Raw genomic sequence first — 22500 nt, 5'->3', positions numbered from 1 at the left:
TTCTTTGGCTCTCTCTCTCTCTCTCTCTCTCTCTCTCTCTCTCTCTCTCTCTCTCTCTCTCTCTCTCTCTCTCTCTCTCTCTCTCTCTCTCTATTTTATTATCTGCTTTCTCTCCCCTTTATTTCTTCCATCTTTATCTCCATCTCATTTGTGTTTCTCTCCTCTACCTTCTTCATTCATCTTCTTTTTGTCTTCTTTTCTCCTAATGACCATTTTCTCGTCTTTTCTTTCTCATTTTTCTTTCTATTCCTTTACTTTTTAGAATGACTCTCTCTCTCTCTCTCTCTCTCTCTCTCTCTCTCTCTCTCTCTCTCTCTCTCTCTCTCTCTCACACACACACACACACACACATGGGAAGTCTCGTTTAAAGACAAAGGAGAAAGAAAAGTAGGAAAATTAAAAGGAAAGTGGAATGAAATATAAAACGTAAAATTCCCTCATTGACAATAAATACAAGAATATGAAATAAAGCATCGCTGTAAATCCTGTAAATAAATAACGTGTATGAAAACAACGAGAGTGAAAGTGTTCTATGTCCGTTTGTCTGTCTGTCTCCTTCCCCCACATCTCTCTCTCTCTCTCTCTCTCTCTCTCTCTCTCTCTCTCTCTCTCTCTCTCTCTCTCTCTCTCTCTCTCTCTCAATACACACGGCTGGAATTCTGCATCATGTTCTAAGAGATTGGCGAAACGTGTGTGTGTGTGTGTGTGTGTGTGTGTGTGTGTGTGTGTGTGTGTGTGTGTGTGTGTGTGTGTGTGTGTGTGTGTGTGTGTGGATGCGCGCGTCTCCAAGAAAGCAATTCAATACAAAATTTCTCCAAACCATCGAACCAAAGAGAATTTTCGTCTTAAACCTTTACCTTTCCTTCCTTCTCTTCCTCCTCCTCCTCTTCTTCTTCTTCTTCCCTCCTACTATCACTTTCCTCCATTTCGGTTTCCATTTCTTCCTCCATCACCAAATTCTGTCTCTCAACTTTGCTCCTAAAATTTGACGTTGAACCTTTACCTTCATCTCATTTTTACCTCTCTCTCTCTCTCTCTCTCTCTCTCTCTCTCTCTCTTGAACCCACACACATGGAGTCCAAACCCATATTTTCTTTGGAGGAGATTTAGTAGTCTTGAATATTCTCTCTCTCTCTCTCTCTCTCTCTCTCTCTCTCTCTCTCTCTCTCTCTCTCTCTCTCTCTCTCTCTCTCTCTCTCTCATTCCTGCATGGATACACAATCTTGCAACTTAGCAGACTTTATTTGAGCAAGGCAGGTCGGGGCTGAGAGGCGCACAAGTGAGTGGTAATCTTGACATGTTTGTAGAGTGGTAGGTCTCGTCCGTGGAGTGTTGAGTGCTCGCCCGCAGGAGTGTGTCTGCCTGAGCCCAGCATAAAGTCTTCTGTGTGTCTTCTGTGTCGTGTATCTGCGCTTTTCCTCGTGTATGAGTGTGCTGGTGTATTAGTCTCTTATGATCTGAGTGTGCATCTTGCTGTTCAGTCTCCATGTCACTTAGCCAAGGGTGAATAAGGTGATATAAGAAAATGAGGGAAGCTGCAAGAAGCCGCTGGGCCTTGGCAGTCCCTGTATAAAACATGCCGACCTATTTCCATCTATCATCTGTTGCGTGTGTGCATCTCGCTGTTCAGTTCCATGTCATTTAGCCAGAGGTGAATAAAGTGACATAAGAAAATAAGGGAAGCTGCAAGGAGCCGTCGGGCTTACACGTGTATAAAATATCCCTACCTATTTCCATCTAACATCCTCATTCATACATTTATTTCTTCATTTGAAGCTTCGTAATGACTCAGCACTAACAACCCGAGTCTATTCCACTTATCCACTACTCTATTTGAAAACCAGTTTCTTCTTATCTCTTTCTTAAATCTAACCAAATCAAGCTTAAACTCGTTATTTCTTGTCCTATCCTGATTACTGACACGGAGGATTTTGTTTATGTCACCACTGTTATATTCCTTACACCACTCCAACACCTCTATAATATCCTCTCTTAATCTAAGGCTCTTTAAGTAATGTAAATTTAAAAGCTTCAATCCCCTTTGGTCAGGAATATTTTTCATCTTTTTTTTTTTTTTTTTTTAGTCACTCTTCTGTGCTAACTAACAGACCTGCATCCTTCCTACAGTGCGATCTGGTTCCTCGTTATCTCCGGTTCTCACGTCTAGTCTGGAAAAGTTTGACAATTATCCACATAATAATTAATAAGTTAAGGTCAAATATGTATGGAACTTACATTTATTACGGGCGATTATATGTCTTATGTAAGTGTAATGTAAATGACATGAATGATGGTATTAATGATGCAAAATTAGTCTTCCTTATTCAGAATCCTAGTTTTCAGCCTCTCTCTCTCTCTCTCTCTCTCTCTCTCTCTCTCTCTCTCTCTCTCTCTCTCTCTCTCTCTCTCTCTCATGATTTTACACATTTTCCATCTCAGTGAATGAATTCTTTCTCGATTTTCTCATTTTCTTTATCTTTTCTCCGTCCTTTATATTATATATCTATTTTCCTTGTAACTTTATCGATAGTTCATTTTGTTTCCTCTTTCTCTCTTCCTTTTTCGCTTCTCTTTTTTCCCTGTGTTTTCTTTCCTCCCTTCCTCTATTTCTCCTCTTGTTTTTCTTCAATATTCCTGCCACTTGTAATCCATTCTCCCCTTCTCTCTCTCTCTCTCTCTCTCTCTCTCTCTCTCTCTCTCTCTCTCTCTCTCTCTGACACACACACACACACACACACACACACATTTCTTTGTTTAAATATCTTCTTGTAATGTTTATATCACCCACCCCACACACTCTCTCTCTCTCTCTCTCTCTCTCTCTCTCTCTCTCTCTCTCTCTCTCTCTCTCTCTCTCTCTCTCTCTCTCTCATCCTATCACGGACGGGTTAATTCCTCACACTGTACGAATTTTTCCATCTGAGTACTTGTAAGTCCTTTGAGAGCTTTCTACTTCTCGTGCACTTCGCAGAGTTGAGCAGGGACTGAAAACACCTGGGAAAGATTATCAACACGACAAAGGAAAAAGAAAACGGGAGCAGTAACGTGGAAGTAAAAACTGAAAAAAAAAAAAATATGAAAGAGAACACGAAAATAGATGAAAGCAAGTAAAAAAAAAGAGGTAAAAAGAGAAAGAGAAAATACTAGAGTATAGAAGGAAAATGAAAAGGAATGGGGTGTGTATATATCAAAGAAGGAAAAGAAAAGGAGGAGGGAATGGAAGGGAGGTTGAGTAAAGGAATGAAAGGAAAGGAAATGAAAGGAGATAACGACAAGGTTAAAAGGGAACAAGGTAACAGGCAGAGTTGAATAGAAATAAAAGAACAGGAAAAAAATAACATGGATGTAAAATAAAAGAAAAAAAAAAGAGAAACCCACATAGAACAGACGAATGAAAAAAAACGAAAACGATAACACTGTGATGAAAGGAAAATAAATAAACGGGAGACTGAAGCACAAAAAAAAAAAAAAAAATAGACCAGAGAAAATGGAAAAAAGAATCGAATATAAAAAAAAATGCAACGAAGAGGAAGAAAAGAAGAAACAGAAGAAAAAGTAAAGTTAGACGAAATTCTTGAACGTTTTTACATTGTACTCTCCTTTAGTCTTGTTTATCATCATTAGAGAATTTGAATAACCTAGAGTGCAAAATATAACGCAGTGAAAGGCTCTTTATGATGGGGAAAAAAAAGAAAATGGGTAAGAGAAGGGTGAAAATGTTCCAAAAATAGGTCAGGATAATGTGGGTACGAAAAGGGAACGAAGAGAACATTGTGGTGAGGAGAGGAAAAAAAGGAAAGACAGGTAGAGAGGGGTGAAATACCTTGTTAATGCGATACTTGCAGGAAAGCAGGGGAGAAAAAGGGAAGCGAAAGAGGTAAAAAAAAGTATATACGAGACAAAAATACAAAGTGGAATAAGATGGAAATGTGATATTGTTAAGGTGATTCAGAGAAAGGATGTCGAAAAATGAAACAAACACGTAAAATGGTACGGAATGTGATGGTGGAAAATGTACGGAGGGAGAAATGAATAAAGTGGCGAGAAGAATTAATAAGAAGGCATGGAGAATGAAACCAAGATGCAAATACGATTCTGTTAAGGTTTAGAAAATGAAAGGCAGCGAAATAAATAAATAAAATAAACGACGTTAGGGAGAAAGGAATATAATAACAAGAATAATTATAACAAGGAAAGTATAAGGAAATCAAGATGAAAATTCTATCCCTGTTAAGGTTTAGGAAATTAACAGAAGCGAAAGGCAAAAAAAAAAAGAATAAAATGGCAAGAATGATCATAAGTCAGAACGAAAAGTGAGGTTAAATAAGATGAAAAATACGATACTGTTAAACACTCATGCAATAGGAAACAAATGAAAAGCCAGGGAAAAATATGCCAGAGAACGTTATACTGAGTGAATTAAGACGACTATACGACACTCTTAAGAAAATCTGATGAACAAGTAAAGATTAAATAAAATTAAAGATAGATGATCACCAGGAAAGTCCAGGAAACAAATACCAATAAATGAGGCAAAAAAGATACGAAAAAATAAAAAATAAAAGAAATGGACCGGAATAACGTGAATGAGAGCTTGAACAGTGAAAGTCGAGAGGAAAATGTAGCAAAAAATTACGACACTATCATGAAATACTTTGAAAGTGAGGCGTGAGGAGAGTGATGGATGGAGGGAGAGAAGGGGTAAAAGCTTGACAAAATGACGAGAAAGATTAAAAATAGATAAAACAGATAACTAAAGTAAAAAATAAAATCTGATTAAAGTGAAGCATAGAGAATAGAGAGAGATAGTAGAAATAAAGGGAAAAAAAAAGACGTGACGAGAAAGATGAAAAAAAATAATAAAAATGATGAAATAAATAGCTAAAGTAATATATATATATATATATATATATATATATATATATATATATATATATATATATATATATATATATATATATATATATATATATATATATATATATATATATATATATATATATATATATATATATATATATATATATATATATATATATATATATATATATATGATATATGAGTATAATAGAGAGAGAGAGAGAGAGAGAGAGAGAGAGAGAGAGAGAGAGAGAGAGAGAGAGAGAGAGAGAGAGAGAGAGAGAGAGAGAGAGAGAGAGAGAATGTGTTTTCCTTCAGTGTGTGTGTGTGTGTGTGTGTGTGTGTGTGTGTGTGTGTGTGTGTGTGTGTGTGTGTGTGTGTGTGTGTGTGTGTGTGTGTGTGTGTGTGTATTTACTTCTTTATTTGGGCTGTGTATTCCTACTCTTACTTTTCTGTCTCAGTAACACAAATGCATTTTCCACGAGTATATCATTGCATTAAAAAGTATATTACATTTTGTTACATTATATTAACTCCTGTTTCATTTGCTCTGGGACGTGTCTGAGAGAGAAAAGATTATATGTATTTTTGACTTTTTTACTTTTAAATGTTTTCGTAATTTCACCTCGTATATGAAAGTAAAAATAAAGAAAAAAAGGAAAAAAGTAAAATAAAAGTATTATCATATGTTTGAATATTTTTACTTCCCACTTTTCCATTTATTTCAAACTCACGTGTTGAAAAAAATATTAGTTTTTTTTTATGGATTATGTGCCAGCAGTAAAGGAAGCGCTCTCTCTCTCTCTCTCTCTCTCTCTCTCTCTCTCTCTCTCTCTCTCTCTCTCTCTCTCTCTCTCTCTCTCTCTCTCTCTCTCTCTCTCTCTCTCTCTCTCTCTCTCTCTCTCTCTCTCTCTCTCTCTCTCTCTCTCTCTCTCTTATAAATGGAGAATATAAACTAGTCTTCATCTGGTTTCACTAATACCTGATATTTCATAATTTTTCTTGCCACTGACTGTCTAATCCTCCCTCCCGCTCTCTCTCTCTCTCTCTCTCTCTCTCTCTCTCTCTCTCTCTCTCTCTCTCTCTCTCTGTCTCTCTCGCTTCAGCCTGTCCGCCCTTTCTCTCGTGTCAAGCTTAAAGAGGACACTCCCAGCCCTCTCTCTCTCTCTCTCTCTCTCTCTCTCTCTCTCTCTCTCTCTCTCTCTCTCTCTCTCTCTCTCTCTCTCTCTCTCTCTCTCTCTCCTCAAAAGCAATAAAAATGTTTGTAAAAATATACGGACAGCTTATGAATATATGAGATGAAGAAAGTTAAAACGAGAGAGAGAGAGAGAGAGAGAGAGAGAGAGAGAGAGAGAGAGAGAGAGAGAGAGAGAGAGAGAGAGAGAGAGAGAGAGAGAGTGGGGAGCGTATACAGCGTTGCATGTGGTGTTTTGGATTTTTTCTGTTTCCGAACCAAATAATTATTAGCTTAAAGCTCAGCGTCAGAGAGAGAGAGAGAGAGAGAGAGAGAGAGAGAGAGAGAGAGAGAGAGAGAGAGAGAGAGAGAGAGAGAGAGAGAGAGAGAGAGAATGAAGAAAAGCAAGGAAGTGAGTCTTGATTAATTTCATGCTTCTTGTTTTCTTTACACGGTATTAGAACAGAACCCAGTCAAGGAGGAGGAGGAGGAGGAGGAGGAGGAGGAGGAGGAGGAGGAGGAGGAGGAGGAGGAGGAGGAGAAGCGAGAGAAGTGACTGCGGGGGGAAGGGATGAAGGGGAAAACAAAGTGGCTGAGATGATGTTTATGGGAGAGGAAGTGGAGAGTAGCTGGGATGGAGAGTGAGGGAGGGAGAGGAGGGAGGGGAGAGAAGGAAGGTGTAGAGAGGAAGAGGAAGAGTAAAGAGAACATCTGGACACTAAATGAAGCATCAGTTTGGAGGAAAGTATATGATGGTGTTGGTGTCGTAATAGAAAGTTTAACTGAAGTAACTACGTGTGTCCTATTCTATCCCTCGTCATCGTCCTCTTCTTCTTCTTCCTAGTCCTCGTCCTCTTCTTCTTCTTTTCTTGTCCTCGTCCTCTTCTTCGTCCTCCTCCTTTTTTTCTATTTTCTTATTCTTTATCTTTTATCTTCTTTTTATTGCTACTACTACTACTACTACTACTACTACTACTACTACTACTACTACTACTACTACTACTACTTACTGCTATTGCTACTGGCGCTACTACTACTACTACTACTACTACTACTACTACTACTACTACTACTACTACAGCTACCACTACTCCTAAAAACACCATTAACACCACGACCACCACCATTACCATTAACTCTACTAATGAGAAAGGAAGGAAGGGGAAAGAGTAATTGATTAAAAAAAAAAATGAATTTCAGCATTTTCAAAAAGCAATTTCGGATAACACTTGCACGGACTCTACGACTCTGAGTGTGTGTGTGTGTGTGTGTGTGTGTGTGTACTTGAACGTGTAACAAATGAAATGAAATAGTTCGCTGGCTGGCTGACTGAGTGACCGGCCGAAGTAATGACTGGTTAACACATTAATTGGCAGACAGGCAAACTGTAATACATGTTAACAACCTGCTTGATTGACTCCCTGGCTTACTGGTGTGTGTGTGTGTGTGTGTGTGTGTGTGTGTGTGTGTGTGTGTGTGTGTGTGTGTGTGTGTGTGTGTGTGTGTGTGTGTGTGTGTGTGTGTGTGTGAGATTCAATGTTTGACTTAGTGACTGGTTGGAGGAGTGACTGACTGATTTATTCACTTAGTAGGGAGAATGACTGTTGAACTGGTTAAAAGTCTGATTCATTACTTGATGGACGAGATGACTGACTGACTGACTGGCTGCCTTGTTGAGTGGCTTAATGGCTGGTTCACGGAATCAGTAGCTCACTCATTGGATTTATAAGTAATTTACTGAGTGACTCATTAATTTACTGACTGACTGACTGACTGATTAACTGCCTGACTGGCTGGCTGACTGACTGACTGACTGACAGACTGACCGACTCATAGACAACGAAGGAAATGACTAACTGAATAAATTGCCAACTAAATAAAAAAGTAAAAGTGTCCCTGCCGATAAAAAATATGGTGCTGATGAAAATATAAAGAATAAACCTGTAAGATTCTTTTAAAGCACACAAAAATGAAACACAAAACGTACGAGTAAACGAAAAAAAAAAAAAAAAATGAAACTAAGAAGATTAAGAGATTAGGATAAGATAAGATCACTCCTACCACCACCAAAACATCAACAACAAACGAAAAACAAACAGAAAAAGAAAAAAACCTACATTAAGAAACAAAACCCCATCAACTTACTTAAAATCACAATATACTTTTATTTCCGTACAACTGATCTCCATTTCCGCGTGCTCTTCCTTCCCTCTCCTTCTCCCCTTCCCTCCCTCCCACCCACTATCCTTCCTGTATCCTTCTCTCCCCTTCCCGCTTCCCTCCCTCCCTCCCTCTCTCCCTCTCAGGTACTCAAACAGCAGAGGAAAAGATTATTGAGACAAATCCATTTCCCTTCCAATCCCATCGTGTAACGGGATAACCGAGGCATTCTACCGAAAGAGAGAGAGAGAGAGAGAGAGAGAGAGAGAGAGAGAGAGAGAGAGAGAGAGAGAGAGAGAGAGAGAGAGAGAGAGAGAGAGAGAGAGAGAGAAAATGTATAATAATCCATACACTATTTATTGTCGCTGCCTCTTTCGCCTCTTATCAGCCCTGGAAAAAAATGAATTCCTTTCCTCTTCCTTCCTCTCCCTTCCCTCCCCCTTCCTTCCTTTCTTTCTGCAAATGACCTTTCTACCTGAAGGAGTTTTTGTAATTATTGGAGGAATAAGGAGAGCGAGGGAGAGCAGAGAGAAGTAGAGGCAAGGAGAATCATACTTTCCTACTTTTCTCCAGCAATTCTTAAAGATTTTATTTCTTGGTCCCTTCTCTTTCAGTGACTTTTTTTTTATGTTCTTCTGGTATCTATTAAATTCTTCCCTTTCTCCTCTTTTAATTTTCCTTCAACAGTCATCAATGTATTTCCTGTGTTTTTTTTTCTGCATGTCTTACAATGATTTCCTCTTTTCATCTCAGTTAAATTACCTCCTTTTCTTCTTCCAATTTTCCTTCCTCTCCTTTAATCTCCCTGCCTCCCGTCTCTTATTCCCTCAATTACTCTTGTTTTCCTCCCACGCACCTCATACTTGTCCTCCTCCTCCTCCTCTCCTCTAGTCATTCATCTCCATTAGCCTCCCTCCACCTTTCTCTCGTATCTCTCCTCAGTGACAATCATACACCCTTCCACCTAAGTCTGGTTTCCTCCACATATCACTCCTCCCTCTCCTCTTCCTCCTCCTCCTCCTCTTTCCCATCGTCCTCGTTCTCCTTTTGGTAAATTACAACTCTCTCACAACCCCCTTCTTCATCTCTTAAACTACGGGCGGAGATATCTGACTCCTCCTCCTCCTCCTCCTCCTCCTCCTCCTCCTTTTCATTCATCTTTTTTCCACACACCACACGACTAACCCATTCCACAAGAGAGAGAGAGAGAGAGAGAGAGAGAGAGAGAGAGAGAGAGAGAGAGAGAGAGAGAGAGAGAGAGAGAGAGAGAGAGAGAGAGAGAGAGAGAGAGAGAGAGAGAGAGAGAGAGAGAGAGAGAGAGAGAGAACCTTAAATTGGATCTTTTTATTTTCTGGTGATTTTTGGTCCAGTCTGATCCTTCCTCTGATGACGTGGCGGTTTTCTCTCCAAGCCAGTGACCCTAAGTGGAGGAAAGGGAGGGAGGAAAGGAGGGAAGGAAGGAAAAGATAAGGTGGAGGGAGAAACTGCTTCGGGAGGAATGGAGGGGAAGAGATAGAATGGGTTAAATAAGAGGCATGGGAAGATAACAAAGAATGGGGAAGGGAGAGAAAAAAATGGAAAGGGGAGATAAAAGAGAGGGAGTAGAGAAATGAAAGAAAAGGAAGGTGATCAGAGAGGAATGAAGGGAGGAAAGGAGATACGAAAAAAAGAGGGGAGAGGAATGAAGGAAAGAAGTGGAAGATGAAAGAGGAGATGCAAAAAAAGTAGGAGGAGAGGTAGAGAGAAAAGGAAAGAGAAAATAGGTGATAAAGAGATAAGAGAAAAAAAGAATAGTGAGGAAGGAAAAGGAAAGAAAAAGGAAGGATATACTGGCAAGAGAGAGAGAGAGAGAGAGAGAGAGAGAGAGAGAGAGAGAGAGAGAGAGAGAGAGAGAGAGAGAGAGAGAGAGAGAGAGAGAGAGAGAGAGAGAGAGAGAGAGAGAGAGAGAGAGAGAGAGAAGAATAACGGAAAGTATAGAAAAGAGAAGGAAATGTGGAAAAAAAGAGGAGATATGAAAGAACGTGACAAGAATGGAGAGGAGACAAGAAGAATGAGGAAGAGGAAGAGGCGAGAATATGCAGGGGTGAAGGGAGGAGGGGGAGGAGAAGAGAGGTTTGAAAGGAGATGAGAGAAGGAGACGAAGAGAGAGAGAGAGAGAGAGAGAGAGAGAGAGAGAGAGAGAGAGAGAGAGAGAGAGAGAGAGAGAGAGAGAGAGAGAGAGAGAGAGGTAAGCGCCAAAAGCAACATCGTCAAGGCAAGTGAGGACGATGCTCTCTCTCTCTCTCTCTCTCTCTCTCTCTCTCTCTCTCTCTCTCTCTCTCTCTCTCTCTCTCTCTCTTTCCACACGTGTTTAATGCATGCACCTGTCGTCACCTCCTCCTCTTCTTCCTCCTTCTACTGTTCCTACTTCCCATCCTCCTCCTCCTTCTCCTCCTCCTTGACACATTCCTCACGTCTATCAGCATCCCTTCTCCTCCTCCCCCTATCCTCCTCCTCCTCCTCCTCCTCCTCCTTCCCTCCATGTCACACCCTCCTGCCATCATCGCCATCTCACTCTCTCCTTCCCTCCCTCCCTGCTACAATTAACCTGCCGGCACACCTGGCCTGGCTGCCCCACCTGCCTCACACACCTGTGCTGCGCCACCAGGTGAGAAACTCCTCCCTCATCTAGCACACAATACAGAAATAAATACGGGGAAAAACTACAATAATAAAACAACACGGGAAGGAATGTAATGTAAAAATGCTGTAGAATGGAAATGTGCAGGAAAAAACGAAGAGATAAGGAGAAAATAATAAAAAAAAGGATACATAGGAGAAAAAAAGAAAAGAAAAACTGCTACACTGAAACATGAAAAACAGAGAGAGAGAAAAAAAAACATTAAACAGAACGAAATGAAAACTTGGAATACAAAAAAAGAACACAAAAAAAGGTGGAATACAAAAATCACACGAAAAAAAAGAAAGAAAAACTGCAACACTGGAGCAACACGAAAAGGGAAAAAAAAACTGTAATAGTAAAAGAGGAGGAAAAGAAAAATGCAACGAAAACAACATAGAGCGGAAAAAAACAGAAAAAAAAGAAGAAAAAAATAAGAAAATGCAAAACTGTAGATGTGAAAAAAAAGAAATGATAAATATTAAAGGCAGGTGTGGAAATGATAACATAACAAAAAAATAATGAAGTGAAATGGGGGAAAAATAAATAAATAATAATAATAATAAATAAAAAAAAATCATAAACATGATAAAATAAAGTTGGTACTCACAGTCACGTTAAGGCCAAGAGGTCTGCTGCTGCTAGTTTGTTCTTTGTATTCTTTTTGTGTACTGTAAAAATAAATAAATAAAATAAAATAGAAATAAGAGAAAATGGGGACGTGTTAAAAAAAAAAAAATTCTATACATACAAATGAAAAAATAAAGGAAATTAGAATAAGCACAAAAATGCATCCTTACTAAACACATACAATTCTACAAAACAAAATGAGAAAAAAAAAAGAAACATTGAAAAGTAAATATGGAAAACAACAATATATATAAACTAAAAAAAAAAAAAAAAAAAAAAAAAAAAAAAAAAATATATATATATATATATATATATATATATATATATATATATATATATATATATATATATATATATATATATATATATTAAAAAACTTTCTACAGATTAACCTCAGTTATTAAAAATACAACGAAAACTGAAAAAAACGCACCCCCCCCCAAAAAAAAAGTAAAAAAAATACGAAAGAACGAAGCTGGCAAGTGAGAGAATACAACAAATATGAATGAAAAAAAAAAAAGGAAGAGCGTCAGAACACAAATACAAATCTATATATAAAAGATGAAAAAAATATGACAAAGTTGGTAGGAAAATACAATTACAGGTAAAATCCAAAACGAAAATAGAAAAAAAATATATATATATATATGACACAAATTTAAAGGCAATACGAGTCTGAATACGTTTGAAATGAAAACTAAACATATGAAATAACGAAAATACGAACACTAAAAATGTTGAATAGAAATACTAACTGTACAAAGAACAGTGATAAATGTACAAACAACAAGAAAATATAAGAAAATTCCAGTTTGATTACATGTGGAAATAAAAAGAGAAGAGAAATGGTTTTAAAGAGACAGAAAAAAAAAAAATTTAAAGTACAGCTAAAGATATGAAGAAGAGGAATAAAACCAACTGAAATAACTCGAGAGGAAAAGAAACAAGAGGAGAGAAAGCAGGGGAAGATGAACTAATAAAAACAAAAACAAACTTAAAGACTATGGTGATGGTGATAATGATGATGATGATTAGAACAGCAACAATAATAACAGTCATGGTAATAACAATAAAAATAAATAAATGAAACAAAATAATATAAATAATAATAATAATAATAATAATAATAATAATAATAATAATAGTAATAATAATAATAATAATAATAATAATAATAATAATAATAATAATAATAATAATAGTAATAACAACAACAACGACACCAAGGATAACGTGTGTGTGTGTGTGTGTGTGTGTGTGTGTGTGTGTGTGTGTGTGTGTGTGTGTGTGTGTGTGTGTGTGTGTGTGTGCGCGCGCGCGCTCACATGAATGTGTGTCAACAAAAACTAAGAAAAATGTGTTTTGCGGAATTCTATTTTGGAATTTACGAAATTAAGGTGCGAGGTAAAGTCCCAAGGAGAGAGAGAGAGAGAGAGAGAGAGAGAGAGAGAGAGAGAGAGAGAGAGAGAGAGAGAGAGAGAGAGAGAGAGAGAGTCAACTGGGTCTGTCGCACGCCTCGCCCTCCCTCCTTCCCTTCCCTTTATCTCTCCCTCTCTCAATCTGCCTCTCTCCTCCCCTTCCCTTGAATATCTATGTACATCTCTCTCTCTCTCTCTCTCTCTCTCTCTCTCTCTCTCTCTCTCTCTCTCTCTCTGAAACTTTCCAGTAATTAATTATCTTCTCGAGTCGTCTCTCTCTCTCTCTCTCTCTCTCTCTCTCTCTCTCTCTCTCTCTCTCTCTCTCTCTCTCTCTCTCTCTCTCTCTAACATCAACAACATCAACAACAACAACAACAACAACAACAACCTTACATCCCAATTCTTTTTTCTGACTTTTTTCAAGCATTCAATATTTTCCCTCCACCTGGCCTCCCTCCCACACAACTGGCTACAAATACCGCTTCCCCCCATCCTCCTCCTCCTCCTCCTCCTCCTCCTCCTCCAACGACACGGGAAACTGGGCAGCATAACATCACAATATTAGCATTACAAAACATACACACAGCTTCCTTTATGTGAGAGAGAGAGAGAGAGAGAGAGAGAGAGAGAGAGAGAGAGAGAGAGAGAGAGAGAGAGAGAGAGAGAGAGAGAGAGAGAGAGAGAGAGAGAGAGACATATTTGTATTTGTCCTTCATACTGTATGTTTCTTTCTTTTCCCATTTTGCATGTCTGTGTGTCAATAAGTGAATCTCTCTCTCTCTCTCTCTCTCTCTCTCTGTATGGCTGGTGAATACATTAATACATTATGGAGTGGGGCAGAAAAACAGACTCGTCAATACTGCATCACCGCGCTGCCGGCAGAAGAACCGCCTTGACAGGTAAATATCATTATAATTAGATCATTACAATTTGAACTATTACCCCTCAACTTTTTGGCTTACGCACGTGAAAACAGCTGTCATTATTATCATCGGTATAATTATTTTTTTTATGATTTTTTTTCTGTTATTATCATCATTATCTGTAGAGTAGTAGTGGTGGTGGTAGTGGTGGTAATGGTGGTGGTGGTGGTGGTGGTGGTGGTGGAGGTAGTAGTAGTGGTAGTGGTAGTAGTAGTAGTAGTAGTAGTAGTAGTAGTAGTAGTAGTAGTAGTAGTTGTTGTTGTTGAAGTTAAAATAATAATAATAACAATAATAATAACAACAACAAAAACAACAACAAAAACAACAACAATAATAATAATAATAATAATAATAGTAATAGTAATAATAATAATAATAATAATAATAATGATAATAATGATACGAACAATAATAATGGTGGTGGTGGTGGTGGTGGTGGTGGAGGTAGTAGTAGTGGTAGTGGTAGTAGTAGTAGTAGTAGTAGTAGTAGTAGTAGTAGTAGTAGTAGTAGTAGTAGTAGTAGTAGTAGTAGTTGTTGTTGTTGAAGTTAAAATAATAATAATAACAATAATAATAACAACAAAAACAACAACAAAAACAACAACAATAATAATAATAATAATAATAATAGTAATAGTAATAATAATAATAATAATAATAATAATAATAATAATAATAATAATGATAATAATGATACGAACAATAACAGCAGTAATAATAATAATAATAATAATAATAATAATAATAATAATAATAATAACAATAATAATAATAATAACAGTGGTGGTGGTAGAAGTGGTAACATCCTTTCTAGATAAATATATTGCTGTTTTTTATTACCGTTTTCCTCTCGTCTCCCTTTTATCTGTATTTTCCACTTATGATCTTCAATTTTCCTTCTTTCTGAATAGTGTCTACGCAGTTCTTATCCCTTGTAATTTTCCTTTCTTTCTTTCCTTCTTTCTTTTTACACTTCTTTTACGTCTTGTTTTAAATACACTTGATTACTCCGGCCATTACTTTTCATCGCACGCAAGGTGAAAAAATAATTCGTCCCTAAGGATTACACGAATATTTTTAGCTTTTAATAACACAAAAATTACTCTTTTTAAGACAAATTACTGCTTTTCGAGTGTTGAAATCTGATAATGATGCACTTAACGCTGGCCCTTCAACTCCCTTCCCTCTTATCCCTCCCCTTTCACCTCTCCCCCTCACCCCTCACTCGTCTACCACCTCACCTCTCTTCTCTCACTATTCCCCTCTCACCGCATAAACACTTTTCACTCGCTCTTCTTCTCACACTTCCCCTCTTTCATTATCTTGTTCTTCTCACCCCTCATCTCTCTCCTCTTCTTCTTCTGTCTGTCTTCTCTTCCGCTCCTTTCTTCATACATATACCTCTTTTTTCACTATTTGTCCCCCAGCTCCCCTTTTGCACAGTCCTCTTCCTTTTCCCTTCCCTTTCCTTCCCTATCTACTCTTCCTTATCAACCTTCCCTCTATTTACCTCTGCCTCTCTACAAGACATCACATCTTCACCTTTTTTCCATTTTCTCTCTCTTCTCACTATTCTTTTCCTTTCTCCCTTTCTTCTTCCCCTAAGGTGCTTCCTTCTCATAAACACACCGTCTCCTCTTTCACCATTTTTATCTCACTTCTTCCCTTTCACCATCATCTCTTCTTTCCTTTACTCACATCCTATTCCCAGCTTCCCCTTTCTCTCCTTCCTCTCTCATTCCAACACCATTAGTCCCCCCAGGTCTTCCCTCACTTCCGACACCTTCCCATCGCTAATACTACCATTCCCCTCTTCCGTCTCCCCTTCCCTCTTCCGCCTATTTTCTGTGACCTTATAAATCTACTTAGCTTCCCCTTCCCCCGACACCCATTCCTTTTTTTCCCATATCCTTTCCGATGCTCTTATGTAACGTTCTTCCTCATCTCTCTCTCTCTCTCTCTCTCTCTCTCTCTCTCTCTCTCTCTCTCTCTCTCTCTCTCTCTCTCTCTCTCTCTCTCTCCCCTATAACCTCTTGTTTGGTTCTCTTTATCCTCTTCCCTCCTCCTCCTCCTCCTCCTCCTCCTTCTCTTCATCTCTTTTTCCTCATTCTTCCTTATTTCTCTCTTCATTATCGTTTCATTCTCTTTCTTGCTCCTTCTTCTTTTCTCCTTATTTTTCCTTATTTCCCTCCTTATTATCGCCTCATTCTCCTTCTTCCTCCTCCTCCTTCTCTCCTTATTCTTTCTTATTTCCCTCTTCGTTATCGCCTATTCTTCCTTATTTCCATCTTCGTTATCGCCTCATTCTCTTCCATCCGTCCTCTCACTAAACCCTCTTTTTTTCCTCTCTGTCTTGCTATACACGTACCCTCATTACTTGTCCTTGTCCTCCTCCTCCTCCTCCTCTTCCTCTTCCTCCTCATTCGTTATCGTCACTGTTCCTCATCTCACGCCCACGCCACGTCTCCCTCGCTCCCAGACACGCCACGCCCCCATCCATAACACTCACACTTATGCACACACTCAGGGGAAGCGTGTGTATGGTGTGTGTGGGGGAGAGAGAGAGAGAGAGAGAGAGAGAGAGAGAGAGAGAGAGAGAGAGAGAGAGAGAGAGAGAGAGAGAGAGAGAGAGAGAGAGAGAGAGAGAGAGAGAGAGAGAGAGAGAGAGAGAGAGAGAGAGAGAGAATGGGGGGAAGGGAAGGACAGATTGTGATGTAAAATGTAAATTGGAGAAGGCAGGAGTAGTAGTAGTAGTAGTAGTAGTTATTGTTTGTTATTGTAGCAGTAGTAGTAGTAGTAGTAGAAGTTATTGTGCTTGTTATTGTAGTAAGAGTAGTAGTAGTAGTAGGCGAAGGAGGAGGAGGAGGAGGAGGAGCAGGTGGAGGAGGAGGAGGAGGAGGAGGAGGAGGAGGAGGAGGAGGAGGAGAAGGAAAAGGAGGAGGAGGAGGAGGAGGAGGAGGAGGAGGAGGAGGAGGAGGAGGAGGAGGAGAAGTTGATTTCCATTTAATAATAGATATTCCTAAGTTACACAGGCTCGCAATGTCAGTCAAATCACATAGAATATTAAACATTGTAGGAAATAAATGATGCTAAATAAGCCTAAAGAAATACAGAACACTGCAAATTATAAATAAATCGAGAGACGACTTAATGGTAGAGAGAGAGAGAGAGAGAGAGAGAGAGAGAGAGAGAGAGAGAGAGAGAGAGAGAGAGAGAGAGAGAGAGAGAGAGAGAGAGAGAGAGAGAGAAGGAAAGGAAGAAAGAAAAGGAGAAAATAAAGATGTGGAAACAAGCAAGGGACAATGAAATGGAAAATGATAAAGGGAGAAAGGAAGGAAGGAAGGTAACAAGGGACAAATAAGCGAGGAAGAGCAGACGTAAGAAGGAAAGGGAAGGTAAGGTGAGAGAAAAGAGAGAAATAGTAACTGTAAGGTAGGAAAAGTACAAAATAAAGAATGGAGGATGAAAAAGAAAAGACGTGAGAGAGAAGTAATGAAGGGAAGGTAGGGAAAAGAGGAGAAAAAAAAGTAAGAAGAGAGAAAGAAAGACTAAAGGCAAGGAGAGAAACAACGAAAGGGAGGTACAGAGAAATAAAAAAGAGTGGAGAAATGGAAGGAAACTGTTAAGAAACCAAGAAATAAAAAATCAAGTTGAGGCGGAGAGAAATATGGACTGGAGGGAAGGTAAAGAGGAGATGGGAGGGAAGGGAGGGAAGGGAGGAAAAGGTCGCGCTTTGGGAGTGGCGTTGATCAAAACACGAGGTGGCGGGACACACCTTCTTGTCCCCCTCGATCACGTTAGGGGAGGAGGACGAGGAGGACGAGGAGGAGGAGGAGGAGGAGGGCACACGAGGGATCAAAATGTCAAGGAAACAGATGATAAAAATGAACTTGAGAAATGAGGAATGACATGAATAGGAAGAAGAAAAGATAAAAGAAGTGAATAGAATATAATAGAAGTGAATGCAATGAACTGTATGAGAAGAGAGGGAAGATGAAAGAGATGAAACTGGCCAATCTATATTCCCCGTCAGGTCCTCTTTTTTGGAGGTAAACATCGTGGCCTCTCTCACTCTCTCTCTCACTCTCTCTCTCTCTCTCTCTCTCTCTCTCTCTCTCTCTCTCTCTCTCTCTCTCTCTCTCTCTCTCTTCTATCGTCTCCTCCTTCATATGTCCTTTTGTTCCTCTTCCTCTTCCTCGTCTCGTGGGAACGTCAGGAAAATTTGAAATATTTTTGGGGTCACAGGCCGATGCTCACTCAAGATCCAGGACAGTCTTGTGAGGGGTACTCTCTCTCTCTCTCTCTCTCTCTCTCTCTCTCTCTCTCTCTCTCTCTCTCTCTCTCTCTCTCTCTCTCTCTCTCTCTCTCGCTATCCTCTTGTTCACCACCACCTTCTCTACAACGAGTACGAATAACAACCATCACCAACACCTACTAATACTACTACTACTACTCGTACTACTGCCTCCACCACTATCACTTCTAACACAATCTATAGCCTCCTCTACTACTACTACTACTACTACTACTACTACTACTACTACTACTACTACTACTACTATTACTACCAAACCCATAAGAGCAACAAAATAACATCAACGCAGCCATAAAAGCAGTAATTCCTGTATAGGCCTTCTTCTTTTCCTCTCTTCCTTCCTCTCTTCCTCCGCGGTATCTTCTCCCCTCATCTCCCTCCTTCTCGTCCTTCTCCCTCCAAAGCCCTAGTGTCCATTAACCTTCCTTTCTGCGTCCTTAACCCCAAGGAGGAGAATAATAAAGAAGTTAAGGGAGAGAAAGGGATGGGAGGACAGGAAGGGAGGAGAAAAAAATTACCTTTATTACGATCAAATATTCATAAACACACACACACACACACACACACACACACACACACACACACACACACACACACACACACACACACACACACACACACACACACACAAAGAGAGAGAGACAGCAAAACAGAAGTACAAAAAAACGTGATAAAAGAAAAGAAATTAGGGAAGGAGGAGAACAAGACGCCGGAGGGAAGAGAGAGAGAGGGAGAGAATTAAAAAAGATAGAGGGAGAGGAAGGGGAAAAAAGGAGAGAAAGAAAGGAAGATAAATAAAGCGGAACAGAGAGAAGGAAGGAGAGAATACCCTGAGGCAAAATGGATGGAGAGAGAGAGAGAGAGAGAGAGAGAGAGAGAGAGAGAGAGAGAGAGAGAGAGAGAGAGAGAGAGAGAGAGAGAGAGAGAGAGAGAGAGAGAGAGAGAGAGAGAGAGAGAGAGAGAGAGAGAGAGAGAGAGAGAGAGAGAGAGAGAGAGAGAGAGAGAGAGAGAGAGAGAGAGAGAGAGAGAGAGAGAGAGAGAGAGAGAGAGAGAGAGAGAGAGAGAGAGAGAGAGAGAGAGAGAGAGAGAGAGGTGTCAGAGGAAACAGAGACAATGAAAGAAAGAAAGAAGAGAACTGTGGTAGCTTGTTAGTAAAGGAGGAGGAGGAGGAGGAGGAGGAGGAGGAGGAGGAGGAGGAGGAGGAGGAGGAGGAGGAGGAGGAGGAGGAGGAGGAGGAGAGGCAACACAGAGGAAAAAAGTAATGCAAAGACCAAATTGAAAAGGAAATTGACAAAGGAGAAACGAGAGAGAGAGAGAGAGAGAGAGAGAGAGAGAGAGAGAGAGAGAGAGAGAGAGAGAGAGAGAGAGAGAGAGAGAGAGAGAGAGAGAGAGAGAGAGAGAGAGAGCCATCCCCCAGTTTATTGAATATCAATGGATTTCTCAAACGAATGCTGAAGGAAAGGAAGGAAGAGGAGGAGAGAAGATGAGGGGAAGAGAGGGAGAGGGAAAAAGAGAGGGTGAGAGAAATAAGACACTGATTGCATGCTTTATTAACTACTATGACTCTCTCTCTCTCTCTCTCTCTCTCTCTCTCTCTCTCTCTCTCTCTCTCTCTCTCTCTCTCTCAGTATCTCATATTTTATCCCCCTCATGACCCCTTCGCATTCTGTCCCTCTCTCCCTCTCCCTCTCCCTCTCTCTCACCCTGAAGGAATACACCATGTGAAGTAATGACCTGAGAATTCAATTATGTGGTTGATTAAGGTCGGAAAGAAGACTTTACCCTTTCCTGGTTCTTTCATTTCTCTTCTTCTCCCCTTTCCTCTTCTTTTTCTCCCCCGTTCCCTCAGCTCTTTACTTTCTCTCTCTTGTATCATCCCTTCTCTCTCTCTCTCTCTCTCTCTCTCTCTCTCTCTCTCTCTCTCTCTCTTTATTTTTTCATATTTTGTTTCTTTCCTTTCCATTCTTTCTCCTTTCATCTTCTTTTCTTTATTCTTTTTCCTTTAATCTTTGTATCCGGTATTCTCTTTTCTCTTTTTTCTCTTTTTTTTTTAAATTTTTCATATCTTTTTATTCTCTCTCTCTCTCTCTCTCTCTCTCTCTCTCTCTCTCTCTCTCTCTCTCTCTCTCTCTCTCTCTCTCTCTCTCTCCTCCTTCTCTCTGTTTCTTTCATCCTCTTTCCCTCTTCTGTGTTTTCCTTCCTTCCTTCCTCAAGAGAATACAAAGTCACCACTCTTTTTTCCTCTTCCCCTCACATCTCTCTCTCTCTCTCTCTCTCTCTCTCTCTCTCTCTCTCTCTCTCTCTCTCTCTCTCTCTCTCTCTCTCTCTCTCCATATACTTTCGACTATCTTTCGTCCTTCCCTTCTTCCTTTCTACTTCCAACGCTCCACTTCTCTTTCCTCTTTCCCCTCTCCTTTTCTCTCTCTTTTTCCTCTTTCCTCCTTCCTTCCTTCCTTCCTTCCAAAACGGGAGGAGGAGGTGGTGAAATGCACTGAAGCGTTTGTGTGGTGGCATCTCCAGCTTCTCTCACTTAGGAGGAGGAGGAGGAGGAGGAGGAGGAAGAGGAGGAGGAGGAGGAGATGAGACTGGTAGTTGGTCTTACTTCCGGCCAAAAAATGAGGAAAGAAAGCAAGTGTGACGCGTTTTGTTTCTTTTTGTTTTTCTTTTTATTATTGCGTGTATTTTTCTTTTTCTTTTTTTTTTTTTTTTTTTTTGTCTGGCTCAACTTTTGCTTACCTTGGGCTTGGTGAATTATTTGGTTTATTTGGTTTATCTTATCAGCGTTATCCCTGGAGGCACTTTCGTGGTGGTGGTGGTAGTAGTAGTAGTAGTAGTAGTAGTAAAGCAATGGTAATAGTGGTAGCAGTAGTAGATAAAAAAAAAAAACAGGAGCAGTAGTGAGTAGTGATGGTGGTGGTGGTAGCAGTAGTAGTAGTAGTAGTAATAGTAGAAGAAGAAAAAAGTAGTGGAATTTGGTAGGAGTAGTAGTAGTAGTAGTAGTAGTAGTAGTAGCAGTAGTAGCAGCAGTAGCAGCAGTGTTGATGATGCATAATAGACAAGAAAGAAACCCGTGAGATGGAAATGCAGATGAAATGTCCCAAGTTGAAATTGATGCGCGGAGTGACGTGAGGAGGAGAAAAAATTAGAATTGGACGAAGAGAGAGAGAGAGGGAGAGAGATGAAGAGAAAATGAGGAGGTAAGGGTAGACCAGATGAAAAGGAGGAGGTAGAAAATGAAGAGGAAGGAAAAGATAATAAAGGAAAAGATTCAGAGAAGGATTAAAGAGAAGAAAGACTAGATGAAAAATGATAATGGTGATGATAATGATGATGATGATATGGAAAAGGAGCAGGACGAGGGAAAAACTGGAGAAAGCAGGAATTAGCAAAAAGAATAATAAAACAAAAGAGGTAAATCTAGGCACAAAACAAACAAAGGAGTGAGAAGACATAGAAAGGTAAAAGAAATGAAAACAAAAACGAACAAAAATTAAAATAAACAAGGAAAATAAATGAGAACACGAAAAATAAGAAAAAGAAAAAAATGTAGGCATAAAAATATTTACGAAAAGTTTCTGCTTGCTTTTGTGTGTGTGTGTGTGTGTGTGTGTGTGTGTGTGTGTGTGTGTGTGTGTGTGTGTGTGTGTGTGTGTGTGTGTGTGTGTGTGTGTGTGTGTGTGTGTGTGTGTGTGTGTGTGTGTGTGTTCCGTCCTAGTTCTTACCGGGAAACAATGGCGAGAGAGAGAGAGAGAGAGAGAGAGAGAGAGAGAGAGAGAGAGAGAGAGAGAGAGAGAGAGAGAGAGAGAGAGAGAGAGAGAGAGAGAGAGAGAGAGAGAGATCTATTGCGTGAATCTTTTAAAATATGTTCCATGAATAATAAATTTAATTCACGGACAAATTATAAAAAGTGAATGGCAAATATCAAAGTTCTCTCTCTCTCTCTCTCTCTCTCTCTCTCTCTCTCTCTCTCTCTCTCTCTCTCTCTCTCTCTCTCTCTCTCTCTCTCTCTCTCAACGTTTTATTCGTCGCTATCTTTCTTTTATTTTTCTTTTTTTCTTTACCATTCCTCCCTTTTCTTCCCCTCTCCTTCCCTGCCTTACTTTCTTCTCTTACCCCTTTCTCTTTCTACTCTTCTCTTCCACCATCTTTTATTCCTATTTTTTCCTACAGATTTCCCAATTTTTCCTTCCCTTCCTTCTTTTCTGGATTCAATTTCACACACAAGAAAAAAAAACATGAACTCCCGTTTCTTTTTTTTATGACTTTTCGTTTTTATTTTCTTAGTAATCCCTTTCCTATCTTCCTTTCTCTTCCTCCCTCTCCCTCAAAACAGTAGCTCCCATCTTTCCGTCGTTCCTGTC

At 39.5% G+C, this 22500-nt stretch overlaps 1 long non-coding RNA gene across 1 annotated transcript in view; it reads right to left on the bottom strand.

Annotated features, from left to right (window-relative positions):
* LOC135089232 (uncharacterized) overlaps window positions 1-22500 on the bottom strand; it is a 196625-nt gene that overhangs the window by 161060 nt on the left and 13065 nt on the right. Inside the window, exon 2 of the long non-coding RNA XR_010261420.1 lies at window positions 11464-11524. This is a non-coding gene — a long non-coding RNA (uncharacterized LOC135089232). The remainder of the gene's footprint in view (window positions 1-11463; window positions 11525-22500) is intronic.

Source organism: Scylla paramamosain, chromosome 32 (genome assembly GCF_035594125.1).
Source record: "Scylla paramamosain isolate STU-SP2022 chromosome 32, ASM3559412v1, whole genome shotgun sequence".
NCBI classification, from domain to species: Eukaryota; Metazoa; Arthropoda; class Malacostraca; order Decapoda; family Portunidae; genus Scylla; species Scylla paramamosain.
Note: the sequence above shows the minus strand (reverse complement) of the source record. Positions and strands in the feature narration are given on the sequence as shown.